Source organism: Rhineura floridana, chromosome 11 (genome assembly GCF_030035675.1).
Source record: "Rhineura floridana isolate rRhiFlo1 chromosome 11, rRhiFlo1.hap2, whole genome shotgun sequence".
Classification (NCBI taxonomy): domain Eukaryota; kingdom Metazoa; phylum Chordata; class Lepidosauria; order Squamata; family Rhineuridae; genus Rhineura; species Rhineura floridana.
Genome location: NC_084490.1, coordinates 24,664,470 through 24,669,152, shown reverse-complemented (window position 1 = coordinate 24,669,152; position 4,683 = coordinate 24,664,470).

Genomic DNA, 4,683 nt, shown 5'->3' with positions numbered 1-4,683 from the left:
GTTTCAACATACTTGGGAAATTCTTAAGTATGGAGGAAAAAAAGGCTTTCAATGTAAAAATATAAGTGATAAGAACCCATGAGTTTTCAAAATACTGATGGCAACTGAACATGCATATAGAGAAAAAGATATATTTTATTTAAGAGAGATAATAAAGATATTTTCTAGTTTCCTGATTGAGGTGTTCTGGATAGGAGGGATGAGGGTTGCAGGAGATGCATGCCATGAGGTTTAAAGAATGCCTACCTTGCACTATACAGAGATTGTTCATCTCAACAATTGCTTCATGCACTGACACTATGTAGCTATAAAATGGTCGGTCTCAAAGTCCTTTAAAGCACAAGAAGGATGCCTCTGGAAAGGGGAGGACATTGCTATCTCCTCCTATCTCTTAAGTCACCACACATATATACCACAACTCCATCCTCTCTTCCTCTCCTCAGAAACTGTTGCTTGCCATTACAATAAAGTACTAAAGACAAGGGTGGTGTGATGGTTGAGGTGGTAATAAACAGACCTGTAGAGGGACAGGTAGCAACCAACCCACACATTATCACCTTCTCTTCACTCATGTCCACAATCCAGCCCAGACATGTGATCAATGAGAAACAACACCCCAGCCCTCAACTGTAAAGAAAGCCAGTTTCTTGGCCTAATAAAAACAACTCTGTACTGTACTGTAGACTTGGGGGTAAGATCTTGTTGCTAGGAAGATGCCTGTTCTTATTAGGAGGGAAATGCTCTCATAATGTGAGACACCTGCATTATCCAGAGAGCACAGTGATCAAGGCCAAAGCTGGAGCCTGCTAATTGGGATGTCCCATTAACTGTGGGGATGCACATAGGCTATGGCTTGGAAAAGTACTAGACACGTCTTTTCTAGAAGCTTTCTTATTGGCGCTTAGGTCCCATCTTACTTGCTATGCCTTTTTCTATAAAAGGTAGCTCTTTTTTCTGGTGCCTTACATCTCAGTTGATGCCTTGCAACACCTTGGGTGATGTGTTGATTTGTTTATGGCGGGGTCAATATTCCTGTGCTGTGCTGGTATGTACTAAAGTTAGGAGCACTTAGTCTTTATTGTTTTATCTTGTTCTATAATTCCCAAAAGTATTATGTTTAATGGTGTTTTCTAACTGTATGACTTACTGGTATTCTGGTTCCTTGTATGCTGCTATTTTCAATTAATTGGGTTTTTTTAAAACAAAAACAAAAACAAAGCTATCTCAAATGCTGACAGGGGCTGATGGGAGTTGTAATCCAACAACATCTGGGGACCCAAAGGTTGGGAAAGGCTGTCCTAGAGTATTGAAGGCACTGGCGGAAGAATTCTTGGAACCACTGTCTACTATCTTTGCAAAATTGTGGAAGATGGGTGAAGTGCCAGATAACTGGAGGAGGGCTAATGTTGTCCCTATCTTCAAAAAGGGCAGAAAGGAGGAACCTGGGAACTACTGACCAGTCAGTCTGACATCAGTCCCTGGGAAAATTCTGGAGCAGATTATAAAGAAGTCAGTCTGTAAGCACCTTGAAAACAATGCAGTGGTTACTAAAAGCCAACATGGATTTATCAAGCACAAATCCTGCCGACTAATCTTATCTCATTTTGATCGGGTAACCTCCCTGGGAATGCTTTGAATATATCTTGACTTCAGCAAAGCTTTTGACAAAGTGCCCCATGATATTCTGATTAGCAAACTAGCTAAATGTGCACAGAATGGAACAACTATCAGGTGGAACCACAGTTGGCTACAGAACTGCACTCAAACAGTGCTTATCAATGTTTCCTTTTCAAACTGTGGTAATGAACTGGGTACCACAGGGCTTGGTCCTTGGCCTAGTGCTCTTCAACATTTTTATTAATGACTTGGATGAGGAGCTGAAGGGAATGCTTATCAAATTTACAGATGATACAAAATTGGGAGGGATAGCTAATACCTTGGAGGGCAGAAACAAAATTCAAAGGGATCCTGCCAGGCTAGAACATTGGCTGAAAACAACAGAATAACATTTAACAGGGATAAGTGCAATTACATGTTGGAAACCCAAATGCACAGTTATAAGATGGGGGATACTTGTCTCAGCAATACTACATGCAAGAAGGGTCTTGGAATTGTTGTTGATCACAAGCTAAATATGAGCCAACTGTGGGATGTGGCTGTAAAAAAGGCAAATGCTATTTTAGGCTGAATTAGCAGAAGTATAGTTTCCAAATCACATGAACTCCTAGTTCCTCTCTATTCAGCACTGGCTAGGCCTTATCGTGAGTGCTGCATCCAGTTCTGGACACCACACTTCAAGAAGGATGCAGACAAACTGGAACAGGTTCAGAGGAGGGCAACAAGGATGATCAGGGAACTGGAAACAAAGCCATATGAGGAGAGAATTGGGCATGTTTAGCCCGGAGAAGATAAGTCTGAGGGGATATATGATAGCACTCTTCAAGTACTGGAAACGTTGTCACACAGAGGAGAGCCAGGATCTCTTCTCTATTGTCCCAGAGTGCAGGACATAGGATGGGCTCAATTTACAGGAAGCCAGATTTGGGCTGCTTTCACACTGCACTTTATTCTGTTATTCTGACCATTTCTTACCTGGTAATTAGCACATTATATTTGATCTTTCACATGACACACAAGCTAGCTCCAGACTTCTAGTGGAATGTGGTGGAAGTTTAGCGCAAATTTCTGTGATAAATGATACCAGAAATAACCCGTTAGCAAAGCTGGGAACCCGGAAGATCGCAGGAGTTTTTCGCTAGCTGCAGCCGTTCATGTGACAGGCATCCCAGCATGCAGTGCGTTCCTGCCCTTTAGTCATGCGGGGTTTTTGTGGGGGTTTTTTTGCTTGATGAATGTTGTACCAGTATTTCGGCATTGGCTCACTCACCTCTCTGCTTCTTCTCAGGTCCTGCCCTGGACTAGGCTAGGCTACTGCACAGTCTAGGTGCAAAGGCCTAGGCACACCCACCAGATGCACTAATAACACCCACCACCTCCAGAGACTGATTGAGCATTACAGGGGAGGGGGAGATGCTCTGTAGTGCATAATAATACTGTCCCTCCCACCTTTTCTTCCTCCAGTTGCAAATTCTTAGGGTTGCCAATTCCCTCCCCCATCCATCAAGGCTTGTGTTCACACTTTTAACTCTTATATGTACTGTGTTTCCCTTGGAGACTTTGCCCTGCCCCTCTCTTTGGATGCCTAAACTGTATTTCTAAAAGCTCAACTGAAGTTTTAAGTTACTGAAATGCTAGAAATTTGGGGACTGAAGGAAAATTTCATTGGGGAGCAATGCCATCATTTTCCTCCCCCCTGTTGCTACACGCCTGGTAAGCAGACCCATGAGGGGAGTAGTGGGGATGGCTGTGGTAGCACTGCCCCCTTCTGTTCCCATTTTGGCACCTTCCATGAGTTGGAAGGTGACTGCAGTAGGTAGCCTCTTGTATCCATGGAGGCTCACTGTCATGGCCCCAAGGAGAACCTTTGGCAAGATTGGGAAGAGGGAGAGTGGACTGCAGATACTGGGGAAGAGGCTAGGAAAATCCTGTGTGAGACACTTCCAGAAGCCTCTTGCAACTCTGAGTTTAGTGAGGTTAATGTAGTCCATTCCCCCCACTTCCATCTCTGATTACTGATGAGATTTGCTCACTGGCACCCAGCCCAGACATAGCCTTGGACCAGACAGCCTCTAACGAAATGCTTAGAGGAAACAATGATGAGGATAGTTTTTCTGAGTCTGAGATTTCACTTTCACCAAGGTCATGCAGATTAGAAAAGAGGAAGCTTCAGCTAAAGAAAATGCTCTCTGCTTCTAGATGAAGCCTTCACCTTGCAACAAAAGCTGGAAAGTACTAGAGTACACGGAGACAAGTAATGTGCCCACCCACTTATCTAGCGTACATGATTAGGTTATTACAACAATAATCATGCCTAGTTCTGTATCCTGAGATATACCTAGCCTATATGCTCCTGTTCTGTATCCTGAAACATGAGTAGAATGCCTGATGCTCTTTTCCTGTACTGATTTCTGGAATAAAGGTCATTAAGAAACCCAGCCTTCAAGTCCTGAGTCTACTTCTCTGATTGGGAGCCATGACATGCACCAGACATTTTCCAGGGAACAGAGGGGGTGGCACTAGGGTGCTCGTCCCTGCCCCCCATCCCCCATGTGCATCCTTACCCACATTTACAGTGCCTTAAGAGGACTAATGAAGAAGCGAAAACTTCTGTTCAAAATATGTGACAAACAATTTTTCTTCAACAATTCCACAGGGAATCCCCAATTTTTGCTTAATAATTACTTTCCCCTTTATTTATAAAAAAGACTGTAATTAACTCTGTTGCTTCTCAAAAGCCCTGTGTCATTTCAGTGGTCACTAGAAAAACTAATAGCAAAGACTATGGAGGATGTCATAAATACATGCACAGTCCCACTTAGATGTAGGGAAAGGGACTGGGAGGAAACAAGGGCCTGCTATTCTCATCTTGGATACTCCAGGGCCCAGGCCTTTTGGGAGAATGTGCCATTCAAATCAGGGACTAATGATAGTGTTGTCAAAGAAAACAAAGGATGTGTTCTAGTGGCCAAATTTGTACTCATGCTCAGGATGCCAGTCTTAGTTGTTTTGCTGCTAGTACTGTTTCCTCACATAGTTTGCAAAGCTCATGTTGCTAAATGCAGT